We start from the raw sequence: 9,541 nt of genomic DNA, 5'->3' as shown, positions 1-9,541 counted from the left end.
TAAACACCCCCGAACACCTGAGTACTCCCACCCCCACAGATGCCCGGTACGGCCACTTCAGCGAATTCATCTCCTCTCGTCTCCCGTGGCCCCAGAGCCCCTCAGAACACAGTCCCGCGCCTAAAACTCCGGCCGCGCCCCGCGCCCTGAAGCGCCCGGTTGGAGCTCTCCAAGCTCCTCCCTAGGGCTCCCGTGCCGTTTACGTTCCCCCAGAGGATCTCAAGTCGGGGCTCGGACGCAAAGGTGTCCCCCAAGAGCCGTCCCGGACTCCCAAACATTTCGTTCCAACCACTTTCGGGACTGCAGTTCCCATCATGCTCCGCGGCGCACGACCAGCGCTATTTCAGGCGGGACTTCAGCTCCCGTCATGCCCCGCGCCCCACCGAGAGCCATTGCAGCTGCGCCCAGAATTCCCGTGATGCTCCGCAGCGCCGTTAAACCGTATGATACCCGCGCCTACAACTCCCATCACCCCCCTTGCCGCAGAGTGCCCTGTTCGAGTCCCTCCAAGTGCCCGCCCGGACGCCGAAGGGCCCCAAATTCCCCTCCCTGACCTCCAAGGGCCCCCCAGGACCCCCAATTGCTTCCCCGGACCCTGAACTGTCCCTCAGAATCCCTGAGTGCCCATCCAAGTGCCCACCCGGCTTCCCCAAGTGTCCTCCAGTCCCTCAAGTTCCCTCTGAATTCCCACCCCAGTCCCTCAAGTTCTCTCTGAATTCCCACCCCAGACCAAAAACAGCCCCAAATGTGCCCCAGAAATGTCTCCAAGGGACACCGAAGTGCACGCCCCCCCAACCCTGTCTGAGAAAAAGATGATAAAAAAGATGACAAAAGGACTAAAAATACAACTAATTAACATAAAGAGAAAGAAATAAAGAGCCAATAGAAATTATTTAATTAATTCATGAAGGAATTGTGTTTCTTAGAACCAATGATGAATAATTTTCTTGGTTGCTTGAAATGTATCCAATTTTAATATAAATATACAAATTAGGTAATAAATATATTGTCTAAGACTATCCTAAATTAAAATAATACAATTATAATTTTGTTATTAATAAATTTTATTTATAAGGAAAAATGCTAAAATTTTTCTTTTTTTTTGGGGATGTCAGTCCCAGGTGGGCGTTGTCAGACATGGTGAGGCTGGGGGTGAGGAGCAGCTTGTCCAAACAGGCTCAGCCTGCAAGGGGCTCATTCTTATCCATGCCCAGACCTCCTAAGGAGACATTCAGCATCCAGATCACTTGGGGAATGCTTCTATCCCCTCTTCTCATAACTAAAAAATAAAAATATACTGATGTGATTAAAAAAACCAAAAATCATGAGGTGCATTTTGCCATCTTCCTCCTGAAGACAACTCCAAACTGACTCCAGTCACTGCACAAGCCCTGGAGACCCAAAGACAATGGAAGGGAGACAAAGAGCTCCTGAGGTCTTTCTGTATTTTATTCAGCCCCACGCTGGATTTGGGGCTGGCTCCAGGAGCCTCAGGCACGCAGAGAAGGACGAAGAAACTGCTCAAGGAGTCAGCAGCAAAACTCCAAGTGCCTTGGAGCATGGCTGGGCCCCAGGAAGGGCAGGGAGTGCCCAAGGCTGCCCAGGGCCTGGTGAGAGCAGATCCTTGAGGGCAGGATTGCAGGGAGCCCAAGGCTCTGAGCAGGGAACTGCAATGCTGAGCAAGGCCTGGCTTGGCTGCAGGAAGCAGAAAGGCCAAGCCCTGAGCCCAGCCTGGGCAAGCAGAGCCTGTCCCTCACGTCTGCCTCGGGGCTCTTGGTGGGCCAGGGGGACGTGAGGGGCAGCAAGGACAAATGGCATCAACCTACAGCCCCTGCCAGCCTCCCCAGGGAGGTTGAGGGAGAAGCAAAGTGCGGCACCTGCCAGGAAAGTTCCTCCTGTGGGGCCTCCAGAGGCGCTGCCCGAGCCCAGGGCACAAAGGCCTGGGTGCCTGTGGCCCTGCCAGCCCTGCCCAGCCCTTGGCCATCTGTCCTGCAGGCTGTGCCCCCTGGGCGTGCTGCTCCTCTGCCCTGGCCGGCTGCACTTGCCCATCTGGCTGTGCCCCAGCATTTCTCACCCAGCGTTGCTCTGCCCTCCCTGGGCTCCCTGCACCCAGCGCTGCCGGCTCCTGGCACACAGAGCCCGGCCAAGGCCCAGCCTCACGCTGCCACACCTCCAGCACCAACATTCTGCCCTGTGAGGGACTTTGCCTTCTCCTCAGCTCCAGCCTGAACCTTCCAAGGTGCACTTGGGGGAGTTTTCCTGCAATTCCCACTGCCAAAGAAAGCTCTGTCTCCTGCTGGTCCCAAACAGAGAAGGGCTGGTGGCAGATCAGAGGTGGTCAGAGGCTGTTTGGGGCACAGCGACCATTGTAGCCATGATATTTTCTGAAAAATCCCTTTGCTAGGATTTAGCTCCGGAGAAGCTGAGGCACCAGGTACAAAGTATAAACAATCATTATCTGCTGCTGTGGAATGCAACAGGTGGATCTGTGATTGGCTTCATGTCATTGTTTCTAATTAATGGCCAATCACAGTCCAGCTGTGTGTCTCTCTCTGGTCAGACACAGGATTTTGTTATCATTCCATTCTTTCTCCTTTGCTTGCAAGCCTTCTGATGAAATCCTTTCTTCTATTCTTTTTGTATAGTTTAAATATAATATCTATCATAAAATGATAAATTAGTCTTCTGAAACATGGAGTCAGATCCTTTTCTCTTCCCTCTTCTAGGACCTCTCTGAACACCACTACTGACCAAGAAATTATTAGTTTTTTAATATTCTCTGAAAGAACAAGGGGCATCAACTAAACACCTACAACTGGCTGGATGGCCAGTTGAGTGGCGGTGAATGTTACACCAGAGAGTGGTGGTGAATGCTGCTGCATCCAGCTGGCAAGCAGTCACCTGTTGCGTCCCTCAGGGTTCTCTGCTGGAGCCAGTTCTGTTCAATATTGTTACTGACAACATGGATGAGAGTGTTGAGATTTTCAGTAAATCTGCAGACAAAACTAAGCTGGGAGCGTGTGTCCATCTGCTGGAAGGTAGGAGGCCTCTGCAGAGAGAGCGGGAACAGTTGGATGGATGGGCAGAGTCCAATAGGATGAAGTTTAATAAGTCCAAGTGCCGGGTCCTGCACTTTGGCCAAAACAACCCCTGCAGTGCTACAGGCTGGGGACAGAGTGGCTGGACAGCGGCCAGGCAGAAAGGGACCTGGGGCACTGATGGACAGCAGGCTGGACATGAGCCAGCAGTGTGCCCAGGTGGGCAAGAAGGCCAATGGCTACTGGCCTGGATCAGGAATGGTGTGGCCAGCAGGAGCAGGGCAGTGATTCTTCCCCTGCACTCGGCACTGGTGAGGCCACACCTCGAGTGCTGTGTCCAGTTCTGGGCCCCCAATTTAGGACGGCCATGGAGGGGCTGGAGTGTGTCCAGAGAAGGGCAACAAGGCTGGGGAGGGGTCTGGTACACACGTCCTGTGAGGAGCTGCTGAGGGAGCTGGGGTTGTTTATCCTGAAGTAGAGGAGGCTCACGGAGACAAGGCGGTGTCAGGGCAGAGGTTGGACTTGATGATCTCCAAGGTCTTTTCCAGCCTGGCTCATTCTGTGACACTCTGGAACCACCCTTGGAGCAGTTGCAGGAGGAGCCCTGGGCCTCCTCTTCAGACGCTCCAGCAGCCCAGCTCCCTCAGCTTCTCCTGCCAGCCCAAAAGCCCATCCTGTCAGTCCTGCAGAGCCTCTGTAGCTCCTCCTCAGTGCCCAGATCAGGGAGCCCCAGAGCCAGACACAGCAGCCCAGATGTGCCCCCCTGGCCTGGGGTGCCTCTGGCAAGGGAGCAGCACCAGGCACTGCAGGAGCCTGCAGACAATTCCTGCAGAACTTGTAGGATGATCCTGCTGCCCAAGGGACGTTCCCATGGTGCCAAGTCAGGAACTGCCATGGGGAGTGGGGCCAGAGAGGAAAGGGCAAACAGGGATGGGTTGTTTGAATGGAGGGTACAGGGGTGGAAGAGGAAGTAATCTAGATCAGGAAAGGGGAAAGAAAGCACAGGTGAAGCCAAGGAAATGCTCAGGGCAGTTTGGGGGTGGCTGCCAGGCAGCCCTGGCTCTGAGCAACAGCGTCTGCAGTGGGACAGGAAACTCCCAGCCAATGGGAACAAACTTTCTGGCTGACTGCAGAGGCCACGACAAATCTGAGTGGTTTCCCTGGTGTCCCCCAGAACTTGCTGGCCCCAGGGGCTGATGGCATTTGTGCTCCCTCAGGTTCATGTCCCCACACCAACAGCATGGGGGTGCTCCCCCTGCTCTGTGCAGTGCAAACAGGGGCTCCTGAGCCAGTGCTGCCATGTCTGTGCCTGCAAGGATGGGGCACCTGTGTGAGCTGGGGGAGAGGCCAGGGCTGCAGAGGGGGAATGTTGTTGGCAGCTCCATGAGGACGCTCTGGGACGCTGCCCTGGGCTGTGCAGCGCACTGGGGATGGATCAGCCCCTGCTCTGCTGCTCCTTCCCGTCTGCCCCAGGGCCCTTGCAGAGCCCCAGCCATGCTGTTTGCCCCCAGCCTGCCCACGGCCAGCCTGGGGCTGCTCTCGGGGCTTTTCTGTGCTGAGCATTGGTCTGGGCGTGTTCTTGAGAGAGCCTGGGCAAGGAGCCTGGAGCCCCCAGGCCCTGGCCTGAGGCGTCAGCGCTGCCCCAGCAGTGCCCATGGCCTGTCCCTGCTGCAGCCCCGGCACTGCCACCCCCGGGGCTGTGCCCGGCCCCGAGAGCACTCAGGCTCTGCAGCAACACCAGGGCCACCAGGGCAATGGGGCAGGGCCACGGCAGCAGCACGGGCAACACCAAGTGCTGCTGCTGCTGCTGGGCACAGCTGCTGTGCCAGCACTGATCTGCCCCAGCTCTGCACACAGACATTGCTGCTGCAGCTCCAGAGAAGGGAACAGAAGGAGGAACTCTGGTGAAAACTCTGCTCGGACAGCCTTTATTCTGTCTGAAGGCACTGAGAGTGCAGCACCTCATTGACACAGTCTGAGGCCACGGTGAAGGTTGAGAGAAACAAAATGAGACGTGGCACAAACACTTACCTTCCTTTGTTGTAAATAATAAAACCCTAAACTGAAAGACAAGAATATATCAACAAACAAACCCAAGTGGTATCAAAGATGACTTTTATTACATGAGATTTGCAGAAACTGGTCAGAAGCTTAACATTTCTGTAACCGTCTATTCATCAGTCTCCACACCGCAGCCTTGAGCTCCTGGTTCCTCAGGCTGTAGATGAGGGGGTTCAGGGCTGGAGGCACCACTGAGTACAGAACTGACAGGGCCAGATCCAGGGATAGGGAGGAGATGGAGGGGGGCTTCAGATAGGCAAATGTGCCAGTGCTGAGGAACAGGGAGACCACGGCCAGGTGAGGGAGGCAGGTGGAAAAGGCTTTGTGCCGCCCCTGCTCAGAAGGGATCTTCAGCACAGCCCTGAAGATCTGCACATAGGAGAAAACCATGAACACAAAACAGCCAAAAACTAAAGAGGCAGCAACCAATGAAATCCAAATTTTTCTGAAGGTGGAGTGTGAGCAGGAGAGCTTGAGGATCTGGGGAACCTCACAGAAAAATTGGCCCAGGGCATTGCCATGGCACAGGGGCAGGGAAAATGTATTGGCTGTGTGCAGAAGAGCAGTGAGAAAGGCACTGGCCCAGGCAACTGCTGCCATGTGGGCACAAGCTCTGCTGCCCAGGAGGGTCCCGTAGTGCAGGGGTTTGCAGATGGACATGTAGCGGTCATAGCACATGACGGTCAGGAGCGAAAACTCTGTTGTGATAAAGAAAAGAAAGAAGAAAACCTGCGCAGCACATCCTGAGTAGGAGATGGTGCTGGTGTCCCAGAGGGAATTGTGCATGGCTTTGGGGACAGTGGTGCAGATGGAGCCCAGGTCGCTGAGGGCCAGGTTGAGCAGGAAGAAGAACATGGGCGTGTGCAGGTGGTGGCCGCAGGCTACGGCGCTGATGATGAGGCCGTTGCCCAGGAGGGCAGCCAGGGAGATGCCCAGTAAGAGGCAGAAGTGCAGGAGCTGCAGCTGCCGCGTGTCTGCCAATGCCAGCAGGAGGAAGTGCCTGATGGAGCTGCTGTTGGGCATTTGCTGTGTCTGCATATTTAAACGTGCAGAAGGAGGAAAGACAGGGCAATGGAGGGGAAATTTTTCACAGAAAAATCAAAACTCTTTGTCGTAGTCTCTTTCTTTCCACTAAGCACCTCCCCCTTGTGTATGTCTAGGAGATCTTCCTTCACCTTTGTTGCTGGAGCCCCGATTGCTGCTGGCCAATGCTGTGTGAGGAGCTGGACCTTGGCTTGTAGGACACCTGGCAGTCAGCCCTGACCCCCAGTCAGTGCAGGGGAACAGTGAGGACAGGGCCCAGTCCTGGTGTTCAGGCTTGGATAACGAATCTTCCTGTAAGGCTGCAGAACTGCCTGGGTGAAGGGATGGGGAGAACAGAAGGCAGAGCGAGGGATTCTGCTGCACCTGGGGAGAACAGAGAGTCCAGAGAAGCAGGAGGGTTGTCTGAGGCTTAGTGCAGACTGAGGAGAGCTGCTCTGTCCCTCTCTCCTGTTCCAGCTGCCCTGCACTTGCACCTTTCTGAAATCCACTCCTGTGTTACTCTGGACAGCCAGGAGACACTGGCTGAGAGCAGAGGGATCCCAGGCACACAAAGTGGCTCCTGCCTTTCCCAGAGTCAGGACAGTGGGCTCATTGCCAGCCCCCCAGGCTGCCCTGTCCAGAGCTCCCTGGGCACAGGGAGCTGGGACACCCCATTGCTGTGCTCAGCCTGCACAGGAGGAGCCCAAGGGCTGGGCCTGTCCCTGCAGCTGGAACTGCCATTGCAGAGAGCCCCTCAGCAATGCCAGCAGCACCTGGGCAAGGCAAGGAGAGAGAAAGAGCCGGGCCTGAGGGAAAGCCTTTCCCTGCCCAGCCCTGCCCAGCCCCTGCCAGGCAGCAGCAGGGCAGGACAGTGGCCCTCAGGCCCTGGTCAGCAGAGAATGGGCACACGGCCGCAGAGATGCCCTTCATCTCTGGGGCTGCTATGCCGGCCCAGGAAGGACTGAGGGCCCTGAGCGCTCAGGCTGAGGGCTGTGCTGGCTGCAAGGGGACACAAGAGCTGTGCTGCTCAGGGCAGTGTGGGCCCTGCAGGGCAGGCCCGGCAGGTGCCATATCTGCCCTGCAGCAGGGCTTCCCTCAGCACTGCCTCCCTCCCTGCCTGCCCACGGCTCTGCTGCTGGAGCTGTCCCAGCCCCAGCTGCTCCTGTGGCCCCGGGCTCCTTCCCTGCCAGAGCTGCCAGAGCCTAGCCCAGCCCCTGGGCCGGCCCTGCCCTGCACCTGCTGGGCTCTGCAGGGATTAAAGAACAGCTCCCCCAGCCTGGGCACCATGGAAAGGTGATGCTGCATGGATCTGGAGGCTGGGCAGGTGCAGGCACTTGCTGAGGTGCCCAGGAGTCCTCAGGGTGATGGTTTAAGGGTCTCAGGCCCTGCTCTGCCCTGCACAGTTAATTTTCTATTGCCACCAACCTGAGACAGCCACAGATTCAGGAAAGCAGAGACCCAAGCAGGAAACTCCTGCCCTGAATGAGCTCATGAAAAGTCACCCTGGGCATGAGCTGGAGTTCTTAGCAGCCCTGGCTGCAGCCCCAGCTTCACCCCCTGCAGCCGTCCCTGGCAGCAGGAGCCGTCCTGCCCTGTCCCTCTGACGGTGCCCAGGGCAGCCCCGCTCTGCATCACATCCTCCCCCAAAGCAGAATCAGCAGCAGAGCATCCTTACAGTTACATCAGTCCTGTCCTGTGTCAGCTTCAGGAGATCCCTCCAGGAGCACAGGGGATATTGCCCTGCACCCACACACTCACCATGCACAGGGCTGTGAAGATCTTTCCCCAAGTGAAGTCTCGGCTCAATGTCTTCCCAATCCTGATTGCCTTCAGCCTGTCTCTACCTGGCTCCTGTCCCCTCAGTGCCTGCAGGCAGAGCCCTCAGGCCTGCTGGGCTGGGAGAGGAGCTGGCCCTGGGAAGAGCTGTTCCTTTAAAGCTCAGCAGCACAGAAACAGCACAAGGAATTTAATGAGCCTTAAGGGGATTTGGTGTTGTTTACATCAGAGTCAGTCCCTGAGAGAGGGCTCAAAAAACTTCTCAATAACTCAAATTTAAAACGAAACTCTGAACTTTCTTGAAGTTTAAATGAGTCCCACCGATGGACACAACTGAGAAAGTGTCCCCAGGTTCCAGTTAGAGCAGAACACTGGAGGCAGTGATGACAGCTGGGGACAAACAAGGCCAAGGTGTCTCTGGTGCTGAGCAAAGCTGGATGTGTTTGAGGAATGCCAAGGGCCAAGGCCTGAGCCCCAGCCCCTGGCCAGGCAGATGCTGTCCCTCCCTCCTTGCTCAGGGCTCTTGCCGGGATGGGCACTGGCATGTGGGGATGTGCAATGGCAAGGGCAGGAGCATGGGGCGGCCCCTGCCAGGCTGCTGAGCAGGGACAAGGAGGCAATGAGGCCCCAGGCCTGCAAGGGTCACTTGTCTCCTGCTCCTGCCTCAGGCCCAGGCCCAGCAGCCATGGCCAAAATGCTGCCCAAGTTGGCTCTGGCAGGGCTGTCTTGCAGCTGCTGCCCATGCCTGTGCCCTGTGCAGCCCAGGCTGTCCCACGGTGTCCCTGCCCTGCGCCTCTGTCCCTGCAGGCTGTCGGCATCCCCCGGCTGCCCCATCTGGCTGGGCCCTTCCTTTGCTGACAGCTCTGCCTCCTGCCTGCCTCTGCCTGCCCACACAGAGCCTGGGGCTGGCCCAGGCTCCTTCTGGGGGATGTGTTGCACCACAGCCCTGTCCTGGGAGAGAAACTCCATTGTCTTGGTGAGACAGAGTAAAGATTTATTCTGAATTAGGTGAAATGTCTGGAAGAGGTGAGGAGTCTGTGGAGCCAAAGCTGAAGGAAAAGCCGCATTTTAGAGACAACAAGGAGGCAAAGAAAGAAAAACAGAAATGACCACAAGGTCAATCTGCCCCAGACCTTGAAATTCTTTTGATAAAGAAGAACTGGTGCTAAATGTCACACGGAATGAATACGTATGAACTTATTGTGAAACTGTATGCATATGCATTTGGAAGGGGGATAAAAGAAGACCCCAGGTCTTCAGAGGCACGCTTGCCTTTTTGGGGGATTGCGTCCGGCGCGCGTCGTAATAAAAGCATACCGGGCTTTACAACTTTTACAAAGTTGTGAGGTTTCTTCTTTTCTCCACAAAACATTTGTTCTGAATCTGGGCCTCCCCAGGTGCCCTTGGCATTAATTTGGGCTTTTTCTGGCTTTTCTCTACTATGTCAAAAGGCTTCACCCTCTCTGACACCTCCCTTCAGTCCCTCCCAGGGTTCTCCTCTGCTGTCCTCAGTCCCCACCTGTTGGGAATTTCGCTGACTAGAGGCTGGAAAAGCACAAGGCCGTGGCTAATTCCGAGTCCTGCACCTGCAAGACGGCGTTTCCTTGGGCCTAGCTGGGTATGCTAGGCCCAAAGGAATGCTT

Source organism: Melospiza melodia, unplaced genomic scaffold (genome assembly GCF_035770615.1).
Source record: "Melospiza melodia melodia isolate bMelMel2 unplaced genomic scaffold, bMelMel2.pri scaffold_34, whole genome shotgun sequence".
Lineage (NCBI taxonomy): Eukaryota > Metazoa > Chordata > Aves > Passeriformes > Passerellidae > Melospiza > Melospiza melodia.
The sequence above is the reverse complement of the archived record's forward strand: the minus strand, read 5'-3'. Positions refer to the sequence as shown.